Source organism: Mixophyes fleayi, chromosome 2 (assembly GCF_038048845.1).
Source record: "Mixophyes fleayi isolate aMixFle1 chromosome 2, aMixFle1.hap1, whole genome shotgun sequence".
NCBI lineage: Eukaryota > Metazoa > Chordata > Amphibia > Anura > Limnodynastidae > Mixophyes > Mixophyes fleayi.
Genome location: NC_134403.1, coordinates 215,212,556 through 215,239,813, shown reverse-complemented (window position 1 = coordinate 215,239,813; position 27,258 = coordinate 215,212,556). Strand labels below are relative to the sequence as shown.

Here is a 27,258-nt window from a genome sequence, read left to right as displayed (position 1 = left end):
ACCTGGTTGCTGATTCTGCTCATATGTGGACTGCTTTGAATCCATTATGAGCCCAAAGCACTTGTAGTGCTACAAATTGTTTTAGATACTGCTGACAAATATGACTTTTGACAGCCAGAAAAATTAATGCAAAAGAATGGGGGACACCCCAAAAGCACTTGGGAGTGCTAAAAATTATTTTTGGAGACTGCTGACAAATAGGAGTTTTGACAGCCAGAAATATTAATGCAAAAGAATGGGGGACACCCCAAAAGTACTTAGAGTGCTAAATATTATTTTTTTAGACTGCTGACAAACAGGACTTTTGACAGCCAGAAATATTAATGCAAAAGAATGGGGGACACCCAAAAGCACTTGGGAATGCTAAAAATTATTTTTGGAGACTGCTGACAAATAGGACTTTTGACAGCCAGAAATATTAATGCAAAAGAATGGGGGACACCCCAAAAGCACTTAGAGTGCTAAATATTATTTTTTGAGACTGCTGACAAACAGGACTTTTGACAGCCAGAAATATTAATGCAAAAGAATGGGGGACACCCCAAAAGCACTTAGAGTGCTAAATATTATTTTTTGAGACTGCTGACAAACAGGACTTTTGACAGCCAGAAATATTAATGCAAAAGAATGGGGGACACCCAAAAGCACTTGGGAGTGCTAAAAATTATTTTTTGAGACTGCTGACAAATAGGACTTTTGACAGCCAGAAATATTAATGCAAAAGCATGGGGGACACCCCAAAAGTACTTAGAGTGCTAAATATTATTTTTTTAGACTGCTGACAAACAGGACTTTTGTCAGCCAGAAATATTAATGCAAAAGAATGGGGGACACCCCAAAAGCACTTGGGAGTGCTAAAAATTATTTTTTGAGACTGCTGACAAATAGGACTTTTGACAGCCAGAAATATTAATGCAAAAGAATGGGGAACACCCCAAAAGCACTTGGAGTGCCAGAAACTGCACAAAAAAACCCTCCTCTATCCTCCTCTTACTGCTGTAACAACTGGTATTAAGATTACAATGGTATTGCATACAAACAATAATGTGTCCAAATACTGATCTGTGCCTGCGCTGAACTAGCCAGTGTGACCTAACCCTGCTCTCTCCCTCTGTCAAATGGCGATGGATTGCTGTGGAGGCTGGTATTTATGCTTTTCCAATCTCGCGAGAACCGAGCTCAGAAATACGAATATGTCACGATGACGTTTTGCCTCGATTTCGAATCCGAATGGACGGGAGAGTACCGAGTGTGCTCGGCTCGGTACTCGGATAGGCTAAAATCGGATGAATTCGGATCTCGGGGAACCGAGCCCGCCCATCTCTATTTCAGATATACTTTGCTTTCACCACTGGACCTGACATATTTGGCCTTATGTAGAGTTGGACACAACGCTAATAAACTGAAAACATAAGCATAAATCGCATCCCTTTGAAAGAACTATTCAGAGCTGCATATATCTTACATAGTAACATAGTTGATGAGGTTAAAAAAAGACACCAGTCCATCAAGTTCAACCTATTTTGGATCTCCTGCGATCCTGCACTTATATTTGAAATTAATCCAGAGTAGGCAACCGCCCATCTGTTTCAATTTTGAAAATCCCCCCAGACTCAATATTGCAATCCAATTTTTACCCTATATCCACTACTATCCTTTATTTTAAATTAACGGTCGTATCCCTGGATACACCTTTCCGCTAAAAATTTGTCTAACCCTTTCTTAAACATATCTATTGAATCTGCCATCACAACCTTCCCTGGCAATGAATTCCACATCTTGACTGCCCTTACTGTAAAGAACCCCTTCCTTTGCTGGTTGTGAAATTTCCTCTCCTCTAACCTTAGGGGATGACCACGTGTCCTGTGTATGGTCCTTGGGGTAAAAAGTTCCCATGAAAGCTCTCTGTATTGACCCCTAATGTATTTGTACATAGTAATCATATCTCCCCTTAGACGCCTCTTTTCTAAAGTAAACATGCCTAAACTGGCTAACCTTTCCTCATTACCTAATGACTCCATACCCTTTATCAATTTTGTCGCCCTTCTCTGAACCCTTTCTAGTTCCAAATTATGTTTTTTATAGAGTGGTGCCCAGAACTGTACTGCATATTCAAGATGAGGTCTTACCAACGATTTATACAGTGGTAAAATTACACTGTCTTCCCTTGCATCTAGGCCCCTTTTTATGCATGCCAATACTTTGTTTGACCTTGCAGCTGCTGCTTGACATTGAGCACTATTGCTAAGTCTACTGTCTACGAGCACTCCCAAATCCTTTTCCATTATAGATTCTCCCAAATTAATTCCATTTAATTTATAGATTGCGTTCTTGTTTTTGATCCCTGAATGCATAACCTTACATTTATCTGTGTTAAACCTCATATTCCATTTAGCCGCCCAATCCTCCAGTTTATTTAAGTCTCTCTGTAGAGAAGCTACATCTTGCTCTGATTTTATTACCTTACAGAGTTTAGTGTCATCTGCAAAAATAGAAACTTTACTCTCTAAACCATCACCAAGGTCATTAATAAATATATTAAAAAGGAGTGGTCCCAGCACGGAACCTTGAGGAACTCCACTTAAGACCTTTGACCAATTAGAAAATGTTCCATTTATCACAACTCTCTGTTCCCTATTCTCTAACCAGTTTTCGATCCAAGTCCAAATTTTGATTTCTAGACCCAGTTCCCTTATTTTGTAAACCAACCTCTTGTGTGGCACTGTATCAAAGGCCTTTGCAAAATCTAAGTAGAACTCATCTACTGTCCTGCCCTGGTCTAAGTTCCCACTAACTTCCTCGTAGAAACTAATTAGATTAGTTTGACATGACCTATCCCTCACAAATCCATGTTGATTCCCACTAATAATTTTATTGCGTACCAAGTAATCCTGAATACTGTCCCTTAAAATACCTTCCAGTAGTTTCCCCACTATTGATGTCAGGCTTACAGGTCTATAATTCTCTGGTTGTGATCTCGTCCCCTTTTTAAACAACGGCACCACATCTGCTATTCGCCAATCCCTTGGTACTGAGCCTGATGAGATTGAATCTCTGAAAATTAAGAATAGCGGTCTAGCTATTTCCGAGTTTAACTCCATAAGGACCCTTGGGTGTATGCCACCTGGACCTGGAGCTTTATTTATCTTAATATTCTTCAGTCACCTTTGGACTTCTTCCTCTGACAACCAAGTATTAATTAATGGCATGGTTTCATTTCCATTTTTATGTATTACTCCTGCCATTTGTTCCTCTCTGGTAAATACTGAAGAAAAGAACGTGTTTAATATCTCTGCTTTTTCCTTAGTATCATTTATCAATTCACCCATCTCACTTCTTAGGGGTCCTATATTATCTTTTTTAATCCTTTTGCCATTTATATACTTAAAAAACTTTTTGGGGTTTGTCTTACTTTCTTTTGCAACGTGCCTTTTATTTTCTAATTTAGCCAATCTAATTTCCTTTTTGCATGTTTTATTACATTCCTTGTACCTATGGAAGGACTCCTCTGACCCTTCAGACTTAAACAATTTAAATGCACGCTTCTTCCTTTGCATTTCTTCTCTTACCTTTTTATTTAGCCACATTGGTTTAGACTTAATTCTTTTACATTTATTTCCCATAGGAATGAACTTATACGTGTATGTTTCCAACAACATTTTAAAGACAGCCCACATTTCTTCCGTATTTTTTCCTTCAAAGGCTTTGTCCCAGTCTATGCTCTTTATAGACTCCTTTAGCATATTAAAATTTGCCTTTTTAAATTTTAAAGTCCTAGTTGATCCCTTATACTGTTGTTTCTGGAAACTAATTTCAAATGAGACCATATTATGATCACTGTTTCCCAAGTGCTCCTTTACTTGAATATTTGATATTACGTCTACATTGTTTGTTATTACTAGGTCCAGTATAGTCCGGTTCCTAGTTGGTTCCTCAACTAATTGGGACATGTAATGGTCTTTTAGCGTGTTCAGAAACCTATTTCCCCTAGCTGTACCGCAGGTCTCAGTACTCCAATCAATGTCCGGATAATTAAAATCCCCCATAATTAAAATTTGACCTAGTTGTGTAGCCTTTTCAATTTGCTGTAGAAGTTGGGCTTCCTCAATCGTACTAATATCTGGCGGTTTATAGCATATCCCTATCAGAAACTTCTCTGAACTTTTTCCTCCGCTGGATATTTCCACCCACAATGCCTCTATATTATCACCAATATTCTCGTATATAACTTCCTGAATACTTGGTTTTAATTCTGGCTTAATATAAAGACATACTCCTCCTCCCCTTTTATTTACCCTATCCCTCCTGAAGAGAGAATAGCCTTCCAAGTTGACTGCCCAGTCATGTGTATCATCCCACCAGGTCTCAGTAATACCTATAATATCATACTGTTGATTCATTGCTACTAGTTCTAACTCCCCCATTTTACCTGTCAGGCTTCTTGCATTTGCAAGCATACACTTAAGTCTATTGCCTCCCTTAGGTATTTCTTTTTGCTTTAAAAAGGGCCGCTCCTTATCGGCTATGCTTCCCTTTCCCCCCTCTCCACCCCCTTTACTCTTGTTAAATTCCTCCTTACTACTCTCAATGTCTATCCCATAAATACTTGCTTGCCCCTCCCATCCGGAGCCTAGTTTAAAATCTCCTCCAACCTTCTAACCATCCTCTCCCCTAGCACTGCAGCCCCCTCCTCATTCAGGTGCAATCCATCACGACAATAAAGATGGCAACTGACCGAGAAATCAGCCCAGTGCTCTAAGAATCCAAAACCCTCCTTCCTACATCAATCTTTTAGCCACGCATTAACCTCCCTAATCTCCCGCTGCCTCCCTGGACTAGCGCGTGGCACAGGTAGTATTTCCGAAAATACTACCTTGGATGTCCTTGCCTTAAGTTTGCGACCTATGTCCCTGAAATCATTCTTAATATATGTGCGAGTCAGAACAGTACGCAAATTATGTACATTTTAGTAAGATATGCTTAAAGCATACTATACATTAAAAGCTTGTGATATGCACTAAGCATATCATATGCTACGTGCTGTAAGTAAAAAAAAAAAAAGGCTAGTGTCTCACTGCCAAAAAACAAAACAAACTCTAATACTGCCAGCCTAGGCTGGTAACGGCAAAATCAAGTAGACAAAAGTAGGCTCACCCTGAAAATAACAAAACCAGCACTAAACTATGCCAGCCCCTCACAGCTTGGGATCCCCATGCTTTAATAACAACCAGCATTAGGTCAGGCAGCACGGGGCTCTCTGACCTCGAAGCATGGGAAATGTGTGGGGTGTTCTTATTTTAAAAATTGATATGTGTGTTCTCTTTACATTTTTCTCTGGTACACTATAGGTCCCAGAGGGCCCTAGGTGGCAGGGCATGCTGGCATTTGTGGTTCTTCAAGAACCAACATACCCTGGCAGACATGGGTATGCTGGTTTTTGTAGTACTACAAGCACCAACATGCCCAAACAAAAGTGTTCTGAGCATGCTGGGACCTGTAGTTCACCATAGACAGAATGACAAATTAACTCTTACCTTTACTTAATTTTACCACTCCTACTGCTCCAGCGGTCTGGACAGGGCTGTTATGTCAGCTTTTTGCAGGCCCTATCCACTTAGAGAATTCAACCCTGTGCTTTCTGGCCAAGGGCTTTTTGGTATTATGGCACGGGGACTCCCAGCACTACTATAGTGCTTTTCGTCTCCAAGATTTTGCCAACTCCAGCCTAGGCTAGCAACACTCAGGGCCATCTCTTCCATTGGGCACAATGGGCAGGTGCCCGGGGGCCCTGCTGGCATGGGGGCCTGTCCGAGGCAGCTCTGTAAAAAAAAAAATCCTGAAAAAAAAATAAAAATGAAAATACTTACCTTGCGGTCATGTCAGCGGCGAATCGGCTCCCTCCTTGGTCCCCTCTTTCGTGCTGTGCTCGCAGTGAATGCTGGGCGTGATGTCACACCCAGCATTCACTGCGATTACAGCACGGAAGAGCGCAGAAGAGACTCAGCGGTGCGGAAAAAAGAAGAAGGGAATTGGACTTAAGGTAAGTTAAGGGGGCCCCTATATATATATACATGTAAAAAAAAGTGATATATATATATAATCACTTTTTTTTTTACATACATATATATTTTGTTTACACACACACACACACACACACACACACACACACACACACACACACACACACTATTATATATATATATATATATATTATATATATATATATAAAACAAGTTAACCCGTGCATGATACTCATGCATTCTAGTCAAATCAAGCTACTTAAGGTGTTAAAAAGGTTCTTGTCATGCATTTGGGCCTAGCCCAGGCCTCCTCAGGGGAAGAGCGTTACTTCCCGACGCAAGCACCCTTTTTTAACGTGGTTTTGTCCACATGTCACTACCTCATCATTTTTCTCCATCACCTCATCCTTCATCTCCATCGCCACATCCTTCATCAAGCTACTTAAGGTGTTAAAAACTCCCCACTGTCACCCCCGGCAACCACCAACCACTCCCAACTGTCACTTCTCCTTCAAGAAATATATAGGTCAGTGTATAACTCTGCCCAGCAGGTGGCGCTGCAGCTTGGTTTTTTTGTTCCACACACGACACTAGGCATTTATATAGTAGATTTTATTTTTTTTAGGGGCCCGGTGCACTGCATTGCCCGGGGGCCCATAAAGTAGTTAAGGTGGCCCTGGCAGCACTACTAAAAATAATATATATATATATATATATATATATATATATTTACAGCAATTGCAATGACCTTGCTGAAGATCACCATAAACAGCGTGGATTTTGCACTGGAGGAGGAGGCAGGTGCAACAGACACACCTCCGTCTTGGTGACCGCTTCCTACGCTTCATAGCTGTAGATGTATCTCTTTGTACTGAGCATGCGCAGTATGGAAAAGTGCTCTTCTTATTTCCATCTCTCTTTGAGCCCCAATGTTCTCAAAGTCCTCAAAGGTAGACTAAATAAGGAAAGATTTAATCAAGGGAATTAAAGAAATTCATAAGTTTTCATTATCGTTTGAATTGCCAACATGGGCCAGCCATGCCATTATTTTTCCAATTCAAAATTGTTTTCCCAATACAAGGGCTTCAATTAGAGAGGATGGACAGATTGATTAGTGACAGTGACAAGAGCAGAAAAAATAGGTTTTTTTGTATGTGTGGGCCAGTCTGTGCGTTGTAAAACCTAAACCAATTGAAATATCAAGCACTGTTTTGCCTGGGTATTTGAACATCTATATGGGTAATGACAAGTACAATACTAAAATACTTTTCAGCATCGCTGTGCGTGGCCAGCAGCACCACTAAACATACAAAAAAATAAGAATTGAGAGAAGGGATTTGCCGAGAATGGCCCTAAGATATAAACTGAATTCCTGTATTCTGGTTATCTCTATTCAATTTCCAAACAAATTTCTGACATTTTATTTGGCTTGCTTGTGAATTGTTGGCAACTGCAAAAAACAGAATCATTGAAACTTTAAACTTCCTGAACCGTTTCACACTTCTATATATATATATATATATATATTATGCCCACATGAAGTAAATTGAACTACAAAGAGTCAACAGGTAACCCCACCATGGTGATGTCTACAACCTGTCAAGGATTCTAGTCATCCTCTAGCTAGAAGATTGTATATACGCATACTTGCCAACTCTCCCGGAAAGTCCGGGAGACTCCCGAAATTCGGGTCCCGGGCGAGCTGGCATTTCTCCCGCATCCCAGGTTTCACCGAGAATCGCATCATTTGACGCGATTCTCTGTGATTCACGCCATTTTGGAGGGCGAGAGGGGGTCACGGTGGGCGGGGCCAAAATGACACAATTGGCCATGCCCCGCCACCTCCCACCCTCCAGTCACGCCCTCTCTCCTGGAAATGTGTATACGCAGTGGTACAACTACAGCCAGTGTTTTACAGACTAATGCGAGTACAAGCAGTGCATAGTTGTGCTTATGAAAATGAAAACATTTTAGCAGGATTGCAATTGTCTGCCATGTTTACCCTTTAATACGCATAGGTTTCTCTTTTTGCCTGCATAGCAATTAATATATAAATATTTGCTTTTACAATTATCCTTGCAATACAGGTTTTCTAATGTTTTCTACCTGACATAAGACCCTGCATCTGTTATCAGATTCATTTATTTTTTTCATGTCATTTTGCTGTAACAAAAATGATATGGTTGCCAAACACAACAAAAGTGAGTCATATGAAATTTGCCCCTATGTATGTACTCTCTACCCGGTAGCTGTAACACCTTTGTGTATTGGATTATATTCCTGACTGAACAGAAAGTCAAGACCCAGCATTCAATGTGATACATTCCTATATTGTTACTGCAATTGTTCCTCCATGGTCCTCTGTGGACAATAAATTAATTCTCTTTAATGGAATTGTTCCCCCGCATCTGCTCTGAGATTCTTAGAGTGAAGAGCAGGTGGGGGGAGGAACAATCTGTCAGTATTTCAGTCTAAAATTGCTCTGAATACAGCTATGTGAATTGCTCCCAAAACTGCTGGAACAGTTCATGGACTGGGCCAAAAAATTGTACTTTCACAAATGGTTTTACAAGTGGAAGCAGATTTTTCTCAATGCTACTTTGCTCTGCTCAAATTGTCTGTGGCCAAATTGATCCCCTATAATACCTTCAATCCATTTTATTCCATATTACAGCTGCAGGTACTGGATAATGAGGATTATTCACACAGCGTTCATTCAGGGATATAGTGTAATCTGATTGTAACATTTATATGAAGATTGTACCACATACAGTGTGTGTCATTTTGTAAGTGTATATATTATATCGTTTGCTGGACTTCAAAAACACAGATGCAACAGAATCTGCTTCAGAAATCTTTCTTTAACTCTTTCCCTAATCTCTTTTTCTGTATCGAGTGTGAATGTCTTTGACACTTTAAGCTGTAGCAGTATAGGGTGCAGATTCAGAAGAAATAAAGAGCTTGAACATCAGTAGTTTTCGGGTCTTTACTGGCCGTTCATACTGTAGTTCCTGACAGTGCCCCACGTCAAGACTTATTATAGAAAAATAAAGGTCTTTATTGCTGATGACTTCTGGCTACAGATGGACAAATTGATTTGTCTGATTCAGAAATTCAGTGAATTAATTTGCAAATCGAACCGTATTCACCCAATATGCGTTGAAAAATTAACACCCACTGGAGAATCAGGCTAATCTCATTGCATGGGAGCAGGGCCAGATTAAGGGAATGGAGGCCCCCCCCCGTGATCCGAGCTGCCAGCGCCCCCCCGGCACTTACCTCCTTCTCCGACGCGCTGTACGCTCTTTACTGAGGAGATCTCGTGAGAGTGAGACTCACGACATCTCCTCAGTAAGGAGACTACAGCTCGCCGGAGAAGGACCGCAGTGAAAGTGCTCAGCAGCACTGATCGCGCCGGGGGCGCCCCCACCCCCGATCGATCAATACTGCTGCTGAGCACTTTCAAGGGCCCCCTGGATGCCATAGGCCCCTAGGCTGTAGCCCAGTTAGCCCTATGGTTAATCCAGCCCTGCATGGGAGACACATAGTCCAATCAGCAATTACCATGAAATGTCATGTCTATTGCTTTATAAAAAAAAAAAATACTTACAGCCTCTGGGACACTCATTCTTCCTTCATTGTACTAGGGGGAAACATATGTGGGTGCTCTCATATGGCTATTAGTAGCCCAGGCTATTGTACACTCATGTATATAGTCATGGCCAAAAGTTTTGAGAATGACACAATTATTGTTTTTCACAAAGTCTGCTGCTTCAGTTTTTGTTATGGCAATTTGCATATATACCAGAATGTCATGAAGAGTGATCAGATGAATTGCAATTAATTTCAAAGTCCCTCTTTGCCATGACAAAATTCACATCAAAAACAACATTTCCACTGCATTTCAGCCCTACCACAAAAGGACCTGCTGACATCAGGTCAGTGATTCTCTGGTTAACACAGATGAGAGTGTTGATGAGGACAAGGCTGGAGATCACTCTGTCATGCTGATTGAGTTAGAATAACAGACTGCAAGCTTTAAAAGGAGGGTGGTGCTTGAAATCATTGTTCTTCCTCTGTTAGCCATGGTTATCTGCAAGGAAACATGTGCAGTCATCATTGCTTTGCATGAAAAGGGCTTCACAGGCAAGGATATTACTGCTAGTAAGATTGCACCTAAATCAACCATTTATCGGATCATCAAGAACTTCAAGGAGAGAGGTTCAATAGTTGTGATGGGCACCAAAGAATGTCCAGCAAGCGCCAGGACCATCCCCTAAAGTTGATTCAGCTGCGGATATGGGGCACCAACAGTGCAGAGCTTGCTCAGGAATGGCAGCAGGCAGGTGTGAGTGCATTTGCACACGCAGCGAGGCAAAGTCTTTTGGAGGATGACTGGGTGTCAAGAAGAGCAGAAAAGAAGCCGCTTCTATTCAGGAAAAACATCAGGGACAGACTGATATTCTGCAAAAGGTACAGGGATTGGACTGCTGAGGACTGGGGTAAAGTTATTTTGTCTGATGAATCCCCTTTCAGATTGTTTGGGGCATCTGGAAAAACACTTGTCTGGAGAAGGAAAGGTGAGCGCTATAATCAGTCCTGTGTCATACCAACAGTAAAGCATCTTGAGACCATTCATGTGTGGGGTTGTTTCTCAGCCAAGGGAGTGGGCTAACTCACAATTTTGCCTAAGAACACAGCCATGAATGAAGAATGATACCAAAACATTCTCCAAATGCAACTTCTCCCAACCATCCAAGAACAGTTTGGTGACGAACAATGACTTTTCCAGCATGATGGAGCACCTTGCCATAAGGCAAAAATGATAACTAAGGGGCTTGGGGATCAAAACATTGAAATTTTGGGTCCATGGCCAGGAAACTTGTGGTCAATCCTCAAGAGGCGCGTGGACATAAAAAACCCTACAAATTCTGACAAACTCCAAGCATTTAATAGGCAAGATTGGGAGGCCATTAGTCAGTATGTTGCCCAGAAGTTGATTGACAACATGCCAGGGTGAATTGCAGAGAGCTTCAAAAAGAAGGGTCAACATTGCAAATATTGGGACATGTTCAATTGTCCGCGGTTTCCGCTGCGGAAAAACTATTACCGGTATTACGGTAATAGTACTCTGGATTTCAGCTTGCACCTCCCTGAGCTGCGAGCCGAAATCCAGCAACAAAAGTATCGTAATACCGGTATTTACGCGCACTATTACCGTAATATCAGTAATCGTGCACGAGGCGCGGTAATTTTGGCTGTAACGCCGACAATTGAATATGCCCCATTGACTCTTAGCATAAACTTAATGCAATTGTAAATAAAAGCCTTTGATACTTATGAAATGCTTGTAATTTTACTTCAGTATATCATAGCAACATCTGACAAAAAGGTCTAAAAACACTGAAGTAGCAAACTCTGTGAAAGTGAATACTTGTGTCATTCTCAATACTTTTGGCCATGACTGTACACTGAATTTGCAACATAGTTGTGTAAACAATACTGCAGCATAGCAATGCCTTATTTACATTTTCCCTCTGGTTTTTTTTTACATATTTTTCAGCTTCACTGAAAGATGTAAAACACAACTGTTTTCTGTAGTTGTATTTAGCCCTATTTGCTTTCTATGTGTATTGTAGAAATACACAGGCAAGCCTACAATATTTAATTATAGTGTAAATCACAAAATATTGGTGGTTAAACATGTACTATAAAAATAAAGAAAACATTTGAATACATTTTTTTTGTGAAGTGTCCTTTTTATCATTTCAAAATAAGCATATATATCTATAATGTCTGAATTTTAAAATAGTAAAGGCTAGGTGTTTGCCAGGGCATAGTACCTAAGAGAGATCCAGCTCCCACAGTCCCTCCATAACATAAGGAGAAATCCTCCACTAATACCAAATTTTCTCATATTTATTAGTCAAGTTACAGCTAGTATACATAAACCGTTTGTGTACTACAGTATAATTTACAAGATCAATCCAGTCCTTTAAAATAGGGCCCTCCGGAGCCATATATTTTCTAGCAATGATCACTTTCACTAACATAGGATATTGACAAGTTACCTAATGAATCTATGCGTGTTCTTATTTAGACTCAAGCCGAATAAACACACTCTCGGGTTAATAGAGGATTTCCCACATCTAAATTTCCCACCTCTTGCCAGAAGGATAGCACCACTGAGCAGCTCCATTTCATATGCCAAAAGTCCTCCCCTGCGCTCCCACATCAGGGGCAAAGAACTGGCTGTCTCCCACCAAATTCATCGGAGGGGAGTGAGGTATGCCCTATGTAGGAAGAAAAATTTAATTTGGTGAAATTTGTTAGTAACTTGATATGAACCTTCCAAAATATTACCCCAAGTTTTATCATCCATCTCTCCTAGGTCAGCTTCCCATGTGTGTCTCAATCTCCGAACACCATCCATGCCTTCTTTTTCCAAAAAAATTGAGTACATAGATGAGCCTTGGTGCTTTGTGTCCAGCCTCGCTAATTGTATCCGTAGGGGGTCTGTAAGAAGAACCAATATCCAGTTTACTTGTAGGGACAGCCAGTTACTTCATAATAACTTCATGTAGAAAATTAGTCATGAACAGTGACAGACTGCTTTTGCACATACGAATCAAGTACATTGAGTTATGGACTCATAGACCAGACTCAAAAGTGACACACAGTTCCTTTGAACCCGAACTCTCTTCAGTTGATTAATAAAAACATATACGTTAAACGTGCAGCAATAGCAGTCATCTTGAAAAGTTGTTTTATTATGCTAGTGGTTCAATGTTATTACACATAAGGCATAACGGATATGAAAAAAAAGTTCGGAGAAGCCAGCTCAGGGAAGTATTAGGAACAGACAAGCGTTCGTATGCAGTCATAGTACAGTCACATTTATAAAAGTATTAAGCTCACCAAAGCATTGTTTTGCTTTTATTTGGCCAGCTCCTAGCATTCTTCCCAAGCAGTTACCTCAGACCGTCTCTTTTCTGGAGTAGGACACCACAGCATATCATACTGCTCAGTTTTCAAATCATAGTTACAAGCTGCCCGCTGAAATAGATCTGTGCAGCTTATGTGACACGGATTCTCTCCTTCCAATCACTACAGAGCAAGGCTGTTCCAGAGCTTCCTCTTCCCCATAAACACTTACTGCTATGTCAGGTACATGCACAGAGCTTGTTCATACAGAATACACCCACTGTCGCACAGTACAGCCCTGGCCACATTACAGTCAGCGCAAATGTGTTTCTCCTGCACAGAGTGAGCCATTGTGGAATATGTAGTATTCCACCAGGCACTAAACTTCTTGGAAATGGATCAAAAAGTTAAACTTATATGTATAAAATGGGCTAATGTACTTTCATTTGCTTGTATATACAATATATGTTGTGTGATATTTACTTATGGATGTATCTTAAACATAAAGGCATATGTCTAGGTGGTATTGTATGGACAATTATGAGCATGGAGTAGACATACCACATTCATAATTTTTAACTGAAAAACCTGGACACTCATGTGACCTGAAATCTACTCAGAAATGGAGAAAATTTGATTCAGCACTACCTCAGAAACAGAAACCTTCACTGATATGTTCTCTCAGTCTTCAGTCACAGCCACTGGAAGTATATAGGGAATTCCAAAGGCCTTAAGAATAGCCTTTTGATTGATAGGCGATCCCTTTGGAGCAAATTTAGACCAGAAAAAGAAAACAAATAGCAAACATACTGCATACCGTAAATGACAAATAAACGTAAATATAAAATTGAGCAGTGAATCTGCTCACCGTAGATCAGTGTATTCAGTGCTTGAAAAGCTATGGATAGAATTTCCAATCCACTCAGTGACAATTGTTGCTTGCTAGAAAACTGTCTCCAAATCACCCGCTCGCAGAAGATCAATCACAAACCCGAATTAAGGGAAGTTAAATTGTGAATCAGAAAACAAATTGGCGAGAGTGAATCTTCTTAACGTCAGAGTGCTTCAAATCAAACAGAATGAAAAATATACAATAGCGTAAATTGGTGATAAATCAGGGTGGAGCATGAAAACATTTTTTGTTATGCTGAACCAACCTCATTTTTCAATATTCGTCCAATAAATCTACAAAAATTCCACCTAGATCTTCATTCAAAACAAAATTTTATTTCTAATAGGTAAAAGCAATAGTGTAAAACCAGTAAGGAGATAAACAAATCAAGGATCAGTTGAAATTTAGATCATAAACCTAAACACTATACTTCCTTTTACGTTCCACACAAGGTATAACAGTTATGGGAGCCTATCTGCAAGTTGTATAATGATATTCGACTTTGTAAATGTTGTCCAATTCTTTTTTCATTTTATTTGATCGACAGGGAGTATATTATGTTAAATATTAATGTAATAAATGCTCAATCTTGAGCCGCAAATGGTTATTGTCTCTTTAACCTCACCCTCACTTTGCTGTTGGAGAGAGAAGACATTACTGCTTGCTTAAACCATGAAACCGATTTGTTTATATAGAACTATGAACCATAGACCTTCTTTAAACATGTAATTATGGCGTAGAAGGTAAATAAGCATTCATTGTGTTTTGAACTTTATAGAATGCTTTAATCCTCAAGAATATTGAACTACAAAACAAATTAATTAAATGCAAACATAAAGTTCTAAACGATAATCAAACAATGTAACAATTAGCAACATTTATTCCTTTAAACATAGTACAGATGTTAGTTCAATTTTGTCCTCTACTAAACTGCAGTGCAGGGATTCTAGTCATCCATTCAACAGATGGAATCTGCCTTTGTGTTATGGATCTTTTGACACCATTATCTTTTCAAATAAGTTTGTGTCATGTAGACCAGTAATAAAACTTACACAGCCTCTCCATTATAAAACCCATTGATTGGCCTGCCAATTAAGCCCTTTGTGATTCTGGGTACATTGTGCTTCAGAGGATGATTTAAAAGCAATTGATTTAATAGCATCTCCTCCAAGCAATAGGAAGAAACTGTTCTTCACGAGTATGACAGTCCCATCTCCCTGCATGGTTGACACTGTGTGTATTATATCTTGTGGCACATCAGTAATGCCTCTTTCTGTACTAACTATGTCCTGCTTGGGAATTAAATGCAACAACTACAAGAACAAAATCCTATTAATCTAGTTACAGACAGGGAATTGTTTTACATCCGAGAGTATGTGATACTACTGTTTTTATATCTTGTACTTGTCCAATCTTCTGAAATAGGCCAAAGATAGTGGATGTAACTACAGTACTTGGGAGAGATCCACAAACACTCACTTATTAATGGCCCATAAAAGGGGGGATTGAGTAGTCAGGACCCATGTTACAAAAGGAAAACAAAACAAAGACAATAACTGGACTAATGTGTGCAAGTCCATATTCCCTGATCAAAAATTATTTGGATTTTGGCAGAATGGATCTGATTTTAGTAGAATATGATATGATACAAGCACATTCAGACAAAGAACCGAATGATTGTATTGCAGTAGTAAATGTTACCTTCTTCGTTATTGTGTGCCCTGGGCTACAATTTGTACAGTCAATGGTTAGCTGAATGGAACATTATGTGGACAAAAGAACCTATCATTCTAAACATTCACAGTTATGAGGTATTTACTTTAATCTGGCTGTGCTACCATCCTGAATCATCCATAATTGGCTGAATTTTACTCTACATATTGGTCTTTCTCTCTCTTTCTACATAAAGATTTCATACCTGTTTTTTTGAAGATGTTTGGGCTGCTTGGTTCCTTTTTGTGGGTTATCTCCACATGACAATATTTCTCTCATGTGACGTGCATACTAAGCTGGGTGCAGTTGAATTATTTTTAAATGCCTTACTAACAGCAAATTTTATTGGACCTGAGTGCTTTCTTGTAGGCAGGGCCATATTTCTAAATATGAGAAAGGGGCATTTGTCTTGGGCCCACCAGAACAGGGGCTCACCATTAATCCTTATTAATGAAGCTTTATTTAAAAGAGTAGAATCTCCTTTGTCAAAAAGGGGCATTTTTCCTGGGCCCGCCAGAACAGAGGCTCACCATTAAACCTTATAAATGAAGCCTAATTTAAAGAAGGGTCTTCACCAAAGATATATTGAGACACAGAGTAATTTTAACTCAACAATAATACACTTTTGGGGTTTTGTGGCAAAATACTGCTTTTATCTGATCGCAAAGCCCAATACTTAAACCTTTGCCCAATATCCACTAATCGCTAAAAGAAGCCCTGCTAAAAGAAGCCCTGCTAAAAGAACCCCTTAGACATCTTAACTTTTGAAAGAAAGATCAGCGGAGGCAGGATAACAACTTACAGTCTTGAGCATGAGAAACCTAGCATGGGTAGCACACTCCAAGCATTTTGGACTCAGGGCAAATATCAAGGTTAGTGTATGGCTAGTTCAAGAGAGGTGATGCTTTTAATTTTATTAAAAAGAAAACCTCAGCTATCTTTATATGCATTTTTCCTTTTGTTTCTGTAATAGGTTTTTTCTGAGATTTTCAATGGAATCTAATAAATTGTTACATGTCCTTACTAAAAACAAAGTATTGACTTACATCACTTTTCAGTTAACCCATTTACAAAGAAAATAATACAGAATATGGCAGCATGGTTGATTATATGGCAAAGTCATGGAATGCTCTGTGAGAGGGCTGCAAGGAAACAACAATCTCTCTTACAGTTCGTTAGCCTTTATTAGCGTAACTGTGCTCTCCCAGCCTCAACGGGAAAAATTATTCTCGCCCTGCAGCAATGTACTGAAGAGGCACTGCAGCCCCAGCTGTCTGGCTCTTGTGCAATTGTAAGACATCTTAAACATTGTCAAGTTAAGGCACTCCACAGTCTACAAAAAGGATCATTTGTAAATGTTCTTTATTCTTATTCCCTTTTTCTTTTATTTTTTGACAGACATTGGTCAGGTTTGCAATATTTGTATATTCACAATTAGCTCTCAACTTTAATTAAACCGAGTTGCTGGCTAAACTATTCTTCTGCCATACTGTTTTATACTAGTAGAAAGGACAGCATACCACTGTATCAGGTAATATGAAGGAAACTAGTGGTGCTCTGTCCACTTTCTTCAAATCAAGACAGGCCAAATGGAGGGAGGATAGATCATCATCAACATAATTTATAATTTATAATTTATTTATATGGTGCCAATAAAATCCGTAGCTCTTTACAATTGGCAATAGATTGGTGTTTTTTGCATTTTGGTTAAGGGTACTAAACTTAAACTTCTAGAGTCTCCACTCTATCCATCAGTAACGAGTCTTCCACCCTGCCTCAGAGCACTCTCAGTGCAAATCTGCGATCATAATAAGCCTTATATCTTGAGTACGGAATCTATTGTTGTTTTACATTTTTATTATTATTTTATTTATGGTTTTCACTTTATTTCAATTTCTTACTCACACCTTGATTTATAATTATAAGCTTCTCTGCTTAACTCAATTAATGGTCACCGCTTCTCTCTTCTCTCTCACCACAGGCGGTAAATCCCCTCCTTCCTCCACTTGTGCCTTCAAATGTACGAAGCTCCTTCTTCTCACACATCACTGAAAGATTTATGCTGCACCTGCATGCTGCTGTTTGGTCTTAATAATTGCCATAACAAAGCATTGAGTCACCAATAACACACACACACACACACACCTGACAAACTTCACTTCCAACACAGATAATATGCAGTTTCATATTATGTCCCTATCCCTTTTACATTGCAGTGCCTGCAAATGTTCAAGTTCAGTTAATCAGAGCAGATACATCTAGGTTGATTTTCTAGGAGTGCATGATGAATAGGTCCTCTTCAAGACGAGTTTCTTCTATATGAGCTTGGTCTTGCTGATAACCTGGAATGGTCATTTTCTAGGTTCCATAGACCTGTTCTTTCTTCAAATAGGGGATACCACCACTCTTCCACTGTAGTTATTTAATTCTGCTACACAGTCAACACTTCATGCTTTTCTTCAGTCACATGCCTTTGTTGTGCACTAATCTAGTTGCAGATAAAATGCCCCAATGCAAACATAATTCCTTTGAAGATTTGACAAGAACCTTTATAGTATGAAAATTTGACAAGAATCTATTTGACAATGATCTTTATAGTGATGATGTGGATTTTCTTGAACTGACCACATTGATGCTTTCTATGATAGGTATGTTGAAAGCATTAGCCATATTAGGACTTGGGCCAAATAGAATAATCATCGAAGTATGTAAAATGGCAAAATGGAATGAGGTGAACTTCAGACCACTTGCAGCATAGCTTTGTAATGTTCCAATCAGGACACATTGGAGTACACAGCAACACATGACATTGGTGTGACTTGAATTGTTTCCCTGAGTTTACTGCCTCACTTTGACAGACATATGTTGAAGTAATGGCATCTGCTGATATCAGTGAGGTGGCAAAACAGTTTGCATAAAGCTTGCTAAAAGGACTAATTTTCTCACTTGGCCCAAGGTCTGGAAAATAAGACCATTTATCAATTTAGCCACTCAGAAAATAGACAGATCCAGTCATTCACTGCTCAAATGATTCAATCCCACATAATTCAGTTCCAAATTATGTCTGTCCAGTTGGCAGAAAAAATAAATAAAAAAAAGCGAGCAATGTTCTATTAGGATTTTTGTACATACCTTAAAATTATTTAATTATTTTTGGGCATACCACTTGTGATGAGTCCAATCGTATGGCAATATCATGTCATAGACATTTGAGGGTGATGGGTGAAGATCTTGGCATTTTTTAAATGGTATCCACCACTCTTTAGCAGCACAGCTTACAGGAACATTCTGGATGGATATGTCTTGTCACACAATGTAAAGTATACAGCAATACTTTGGCAATAGGTTTGTTCCATGCATTGAAATATGGCACAAACTTTGCTGCTAGAATGGGAAGACAGCTAGCACAGGATGTAGGTCATAGCAATAACAATGAAACATTAAACTAAGAATGTATAATGAAACATTTCTTACCCATTGCAGCTCAAAATATTCAGAGAGCAGTTAAAATGTGCACTCTATTATGTAATTTATATGTTTGTAAATGTTAGAAATCTATTCATATAGAGACAACATGTATTTATTAAAATTACAAATTTCTCTGAAAAGGATCAAATTTGATAGTCTGTTACCCTAGATTTGCCTGGATGATTTGTTTTTATTAGTATGCTAATGGAGAGTACCAAACTCTTTCTATACATCACAATATTTTGAATACATTTTTTTACAGTTGTCCTAAAAAATAAATAAACACAACTCAGCAGATTTCTGGACACATTAACATTCAAAGCCACCATCACCCAAAACATTAAAATACATACACAGATTGCATACAATAATATTTTGTTTTGGGAGCCATACAGACAATTTTGTTCCAGTGAAAAATGATATTCATAATAATCTGTGCCATCCACATTTTCCAGATTAAGAAGCACAAAAGGGTAATAAACCCAAGATTGATATGTCCCTTCTCTTCTTTTCCCATCCGTTCCAGCCTGGAGCAGATTGTACAGAGCTAAATAGGATGCTCTTGGTATCATATATTGGTCAAGAAAAACCCTCTGCATTGTATATTGATAGGATGATCTAGGATGACTTCTGTTTTGTACAGCGGTCATGTCACAGTTTTCTGTATTTCTCGATCCGATTCGAGACCCTTTGGTCTATCTGGAGCCGGACTGAAACGGAACCTAGAGGCCTTGATGATCTCTCTGCTCATCTAGAGTCCTCAGAGTAGCACAAGCAGTATAGGAGGCTAAGAACCGGAGTCTGTGCCTGAGTACTGAACTGGAATGTGGCGTAATAACCGACTGGAACTGTTCTTGGGAACCCAATCCCGGCTTCTGTAGCCAAACACATGGGACTGGAACCCACTAATAAGAACTTAGATAGGAAAAACATGGAAACTCAGAACAGAACAAACTGGAGGCAGGGACTCGGACCACAAAACCGTAACATGGAATGGTGAACTCAGGACTGTGTGGCAGCCACAGACCTGGAACCCACAGACAGATACACGGAACTGGAATAAGCCCTAGAGACTCAGAACCAGCCATAGTAACAGAACAGGTGATACCGGTAAAGCCACTGGTACTGCAGAATAAATACTGGATGGTGCAAAGGTCTTACTGAGGTAAGCGCTCTTGCTAAATCCAGAATATTGCAGGAAGATGAGCGGCTTGGAAATGCAAAGTACTTGCAGAATGATGGACTCCGGGTAATGCAGGATGCTTGAAAGAAGATATGCATTTTAGAATGCAGGATACATGCAAAGTGATATGTAGTTGTTAATGCAGGATGTACACAGAAGATGATCACTTTGTAACACAGGGAATCAGGAACAGTGCAGGAAGAACTGGAACCAGTAGCCAAGACCTATCCTCAGGAGAGAAGTGTGTTGCTCTGGCAATGAACACATCTCAGGAGCAAGTTTAAATAGGGTGAACCAAACAATTATTGGCTGCACAGTTCATGTGATCACAGCTGCTGAATCTGGTTGGTATGGAATGATCACTTGACTGCATTCAAGATGGCCACACCCATGCAGCAAAACAAATAGTATGTGTTTGTTTACAAACAGAGATGTGATAGACAGAAATGCTGCAAGTGACCAGGAGGGACCCGTGTAGCTGTGATATGACAACAGTGGATGTTGTAAGTGCGGCTAAAACCCTGATGTGTGACAGGTCACTAGGATACTCACTGTATTGTATGGTTGTCCATAGGATACTCTCGGTATCTTATATTGGTCACTAGGATACTCTCTGTGTTCTATATTGGTCACCTCTTCTTTCAGCTGTGCCCTCTTCAAATTAATATGTAAGCTCTAGTATGAGCAAGATCGCACCCTTTGTTTTCATGTCTGCATTTATTTTGTCTACCTTATGTCCCAGTTTTATGTATGTCCTGATTTCCCATGGAACTGTGCTACAAAGCACTGTGGTGTCTAACAAATCTACAATAACACTACTAATGTTAATGCGGTACTCTCTGCGTTATATTTTGATCACCAGGATGCTCTCTCTATTGCATGGTGGCTGTCATATGGATGATCTCTGTACTGTATGGCTATCACTTGGATACTTTCTGTATTGCACAGTGACCACTAGGATGCTTTCTGAACTGTATGGCAGTCACTAGGATGCTCATTCTATTGTATGGTGGTCACTGGGTTGTTCTCTGTGTTGTATTAAGGTCTTTGAGACGCTCACTGTATTTGATAATTAGGATGCTCTTAATATTTTATGGTGGTCACTGGGATGCTCTCTGTATGGAATACATTGATTTTCTGTCACTACGGTAGAATGCTCTCTGCATTATATGGCCTGTAAATGGATTTTTCATATTTTAAAGCCACCCTTGCCACGAAGAAGAGACAGATTGCTTTGGGAGAGTGGAACCAATTTTGGGCATAGGGACATACACAGCTCCATGGAGCAACCTAGCATTCTTGGTACAGGTAGTCATGCGCAATGTAATTTATTACATTTTTTGCACACTGCTATCGAAAAGGGAACCAGCATTGTGATAAACAGTGGATGAGGCCACAATTAGAGTGCTATATTATACAATGGCTTGGTTTCATACAATGTAACTACTATCACTTCATATGTAATCCTGCACTACTGATGCAATAAATGCGTGTACTCCACCCACTGGTGTACTGACTCGTTTGCTTGGTTCGGGTGCGAATGTTGACAGGGTAAATGTCAACACATCCATGCTGCCTACATGGTTAAAAGGCAGACATTGCGATTGTCCACAGTAGTATGTCGACAGTCACAGTGTTCACATTAAACAAGCATTGCCAATGAGTCCTGTGGTTATACAGCCGACCGGACCCATTGGCACAAAACACTTATAAAAAAAATCCAAACAGCAATAAAAGTTAAAACTAACCCCCTCTCTCCCAAAACATCTAAAAATTGTGCCTGACCCGACAGTAATACAGCCAACGGACCCACAAGCCGATGGCACACAAAGGGTTACCCCTCCCAACCCCCCCAAGAAAAATCAGCGTGTCCCTCTCCCCAATCAGATTAACCCTAGTTTTTAGGTACTAGAAAAACCCGGTGGGGGGACAAAAAGCGTGGGTCCCCCCATTATACTAGAACCACCTCTAGGCTTAGCCAGCCGGGGCTGGTAGCTCTATAGCAGAACACACAGTGTGGGGTCCCCCTACCATAATGAGAACCAGCTCCTGGTCAGCACAGGGCTGGATTCTTTAGGGAGTTGGGGTCCGCAAATTCAAATGCAGGTCCCCTCTGTAGGGAAACCCCGCCCAATGCTGAAAGCTCTTTGTCTCTTTACACACCCCAGGGCAGTGGGTGTGCGGTAATAAAAGGGATCTAATTAATAAAGACACAATTTTGTGTTGGTGCACTACAGGTCCCATCAAAGCAAGGCTGTCATCAACAGTTTTGGAATGCTGGTGCTTATAGTACTAAAAGCACCAAAATACCCATGGAAGCCAAGGCATGCTGCCACTTGGGGGACCACAAGTGTGAGCATGTCCTGACTCCCAGGGCCTGCTGTATCCTGTGCTGCACCAACCCAAAATTTAAATTAACCACACTCCTCGTTTTACCAATCATTTTATTAAAAATTAAAAATTCCAGTAATACTTGTGTCTGTCTTCTTCATCTGTAAACAATCAAATCTTGTATAACCAATGGCTTTCCCATGCTGTAGGAAATCTGACCCCATGCTGACTAGCCTGGGGCTGGTTATCATTATGGCAGGGGGACTCCATGATGCTGGTTCCCCTGGTATAGTGTTAAGAGCCCTGGCTGGCTAAGCATAATGCTGGTTGTAGTAAAATGCTGTTTCTCCTCTTAATTTTGCTAGTACCAGAACTAGGTTGGTAGCACTAGGGTAAATCTGATTTGGGAGGTGAATGGGGGGGTGGAGTTTAAACTTTTTGTGATGACATCTTGTGGGTCAGAAGGCTGTATTTCCAGTACAAGTTCTTAGGTGTTTTGGGAGGGTGGTAATTTTAACCTTTATTACTGTTTGGATTTTTTTCATAAGTGTTTTGTGCCGGCGGGTTCGGCAATGCTTCTTTAATGTTGACAGAGATAACATAATGTTAAATGACCACAATAAGTGTTACATCTATAAATAAGGTACTATGTTACAGTTATCCCAAACAAGTTCTCTGTATCTTGAGCAATAATAATCTAATTAACATAGAAAATGGTTCTACAATCATGGCCAAAAGTTTTGAGAATAACACAAATATTATTTTTCACAATGTCTGCTGCTTCTGTTTTTTATGATGACAATTTGCATATACTCCAGAATGTCATGAAGAGTGATCAGATGAATTGCAATTAATTTCAAAGTCCCTCTTTGCCACGACAATGAACTTTATCCCACAAACAACATCTCCACTGCATTTCAGCCCTGCCACAAAAGGACCAACTGACATCAGGTCAGTGATTCTCTCGTTAACACAGGTGAGAGTGTTGATGAGGACAAGGCTGGGGATCACTCTGTCATGCTGATTGAGTTAGAATAACTGGAAGCTTTAAAAGGAGGTTGGTGCTTAAAATAATTGTTCTTCCTCCGTTAACCATGGTTATCTGCAAGGAAACACGTGCAGTCATCATTGCTGTGCACAAAAAGTGCTTCACATACAAGGATATTGCTGCTAGTAAGATTGCAAATAAATCCACCATTTATCGGATCATCAAGAACTTCATTGAGAGAGGTTCAATAGTTGTGAAGAAGGCTTCAGGACGCCCAAGAACAAGAACATCCAGCAAGCGCCAGGACCGTCTCCTAAAGTTGATTCAGCTGCGGGAACGGGGCACCACCAGTGCAGAACTTGGAGGATGGCTTGGTGTCAAGAAAGGCAGCAGAGAAGTCACTTCTCTCTGGGAAAAATATCAGGGACAGACTGCAAAAGGTACAGGGATTGGACTCCTGAGGACTGGGGTAAAGTATTTTTCTCTGATGAATTCTCTTTCAGATTGTTTGGGGCATCTGTAAAAACGCTTGTCCAGAAAAGGAATGGGGAGCGCTACGATCAGTCCTGTGTCATGCCAACAGTAAAGCATCCTGAGACCATTCATATGTGGGGTTGCTTCTCAGCCAATGGAGTGGGCTCACTCACAATTTTGCCTAAGAACACAGCCATGAAGAAAGAATGGTACCAAAACATTCTCCAAGAGCAACTTCTCCTAACCATCCAAGAACAGTTAGGTGATGAACAATGCCTTTTACAGCATGATGGAGCACCTTGCCATAAGGAAAAAAAGTGATAACTAAGTAGCTCAGAGATCAAAACATCAAAATTTTGGGTCCATAGCCAGGAAACTCCCCAGACATTAATCCCATTGAGAACTTGTGGCCAATCCACAAGAAGGAGCAAACTTTGTGAAAAACAATACTATTTCTCAAAACTTTTGGCCATTACTGTAGACATAACTATTTTGATCAATACTAGAAAATTATTTTCAGATAAATATGGATCAATATTTTTGTTATAAAGACATGTTAACCAAATGTGTGTCAACATGCCCGGCGCTGCCATTAGGCAACCTTAGGCAGTTGCCTAGGGCGCCGGGACCTGCAGGGCGCTGCTGACTAGATTTTCTAATCTAGTCAGCGGTTCAGCGGCTCGGGAGAGAGGTGCGCCGCCGCTGTTTTTCAATGTCCGCGGCGCATCTCACACATGATCACTGATTGATGTCAGTGATCATGTGATAGTCTGTCCGGCGGCGCCTCTGAAGTATCACACTGTCTGTCACTGACAGACAGTGTGAATAAAGTTCTTCCCGACGCCCCCCTCCCCTCCCCTCCCAGCATGCATCGCGAGGAGCAGCTAGAGGAAGAAAAGGTAAATAAAATCTAAATTTTTTTTTATTTAGGGTGTTTGCGGGTTGGGGGGCGCGGCGGCGATAATTTTGCCTAGGGCGCCAAGGACCTAGCACCGGCCCTGTGTGTCATTAAAAGTGGCATGACATTAAAAAATGTGTGTAGTTAAAAATGTGGCAGCTATATTGCACAAATCCATTGGTCCTCATTACGTTCCACATTGCAAAAAACCCAGAGCATAGATTCCAATGCAAAGAGCCATCAAACTGCATCACCTATCCTTTTGGTAGCCACGTTGCATGGATGTCTTTGTCAGTCAGGTCATTTAAAATGTGTAAAATATAGAGATGCTCAGGCTCGGTTTCCTGAGAACGCACACACTGAACTTAGCAGATTCGAGTACCACTTTTGTGCACCCTCTGAGTTGAAAACAAGGCAAAATGTCATTGTTACGTCATCGGATCTCGCAAGTTTTGGATTATATAAGTACCGCCCTCCATGGCGGTCTAGTGCCATTTCACAGAGGGACACAGAAGGGTTAGCACAGTTCTTGACAGTCTCTAGTGCAGTTGGGCAGCGTCATAGGTAGCAAAGAAAGAGGAGTGGTAGTAGTGTTCTTCAAAATCTCCACTGACATTCAGGAGAGCTCCATTGCTTGATTGCTAATTGTCATTTCTTAAATATAAATAATAGGTCTGGCAGGCTTGGTCTTCTAATTCTGCAGTCACATTTTACTGTGTTATATAGGTAACATACAAAGAGGAGTGCTCCATTGCCAATTGTCATTGCTGAAATAGAAATAATAGGGCTGGCAGTCTTGGTCTAAATCGGCAGTTACATTTTACTGTACCATAGCTCACTCAGAAACAGGAGAGGTGGCAGGGTTCAGTGCTGAAACAGAAATTGTAACAATAGGGCTGCCATTGTTCTTAAAAGTCTCCAGTGACATTCTACTGTGCCATAGCTCATACAGAAACAGGAAGGGTGGCATTGTTCTTGTCACTCTCCAATCTCAGTCATGATGATACTAAGCACTCTTCCTCATGTGCTAAAGCCTATGTTCATGTGCATAGTGGTTTTAAGTCAGGGAAACAAAAATGTAACTAAAAAGCTTGTACCTTTTTAAATAAAAAACACCTCTCTATTAAAGGTGAAAGTTTACCGTAGAAAAACATAAAATTGCCAACATGCCATTCTACCCAAAATATTGCCAAACATACCAGCATCAGCTAGAACCCTTCTCTCAGCTATATCTCAGCACCTGCACTCTACACTGTCATCATATTCACCCTCATCAGTGTGTTCATCATCCTCAAACAATACTAATTCATCCCCACTGGAATCCACCATCATAAACTCTGTGTACTTTGATTTAATTGCCGGAAATGGCATTCCTCGTGGAATTTATAGTTCATTTTACGGAAGAGCTGTCAAGACTTTTGGGCAATTCTTTTAGACCAGATAAAATGTCAAAATGTTGTGCAGACTCATCTGCATCACCACTGGGTGTCTTGGGAAAGCTAAGTTTTTTCCTAGCTGCAATTTGCAGAGAAACTGAAGGAGGAGATGTCATTGTGTCATGTATAATACCCTACGGGAATAAAACCTTCGGCGCTAGCAGTAAAAATCAATAAAAACACAAATGTAAATATAAAAAAATAATGAAGAATAATATAATAAATATAAAAATGGATAAATAACAGTAACACTGCAGCTCTTTAGCGGTTCACCAACCCGATTAGAAGTAGAAAACAAAAGAAAATCACAAAAAGTGCTGTGAAACTGTTAATATCACAAATTACACACTCCCATTCAGAAAAAGTCCTAACAGGAGCAAGATATGCAATGTAACATTTATAATTTATAGAGTGCAATTTGTGATATTAACAGTTTCACAGCGCTTTTTGTGATTTTGTCATTGAGTCATGTACCACTTGAGCTGTCAGCTTGCTGACCAGGAGCTCATTGCATCTCTTGAGATCTGGATCAGTTGGAAAGAAAGAGAAGACATAGCTCTTAAACTCAGGATCAAGCACAAAATGTAATGATCCGATTTCAAGATGTTGATATCTCTCAGATGCTGGCGAAGAGAATAAAGTATTTAATCTACAAGTCCAACATAATTAGCGGAATTGCATTATTTCATTTCCTCCTTCAATTTCTGTTTCTACTTTTCAAAAAGTCTATCACTTGAATCACTTGACTCAAGCTAGCAGTGTCTACACTCTCTTCACAGGGGACTACTTGAAGTGGCTTCAGTACCTTGCACAACACGGAAAGTATTCTCCACTGCGCTGGACTAAAGTACATTCCCCCTAAATTGTATTCTTCTTGCAGCTGCTGCATTCTCCTACATGCTGTTGCAGAATCCCGAAAATGACCCTATGC

General features: G+C 40.1%; 1 long non-coding RNA gene across 1 annotated transcript in view; it reads left to right on the top strand.

Moving 5' to 3' along the window:
- The first annotated feature begins 16,259 nt into the window (after window positions 1-16,259).
- LOC142140290 (uncharacterized) overlaps window positions 16,260-27,258 on the top strand; it is a 31,217-nt gene continuing 20,218 nt past the window's right edge. The window contains exon 1 of the long non-coding RNA XR_012688377.1: window positions 16,260-16,421. This is a non-coding gene — a long non-coding RNA (uncharacterized LOC142140290). The remainder of the gene's footprint in view (window positions 16,422-27,258) is intronic.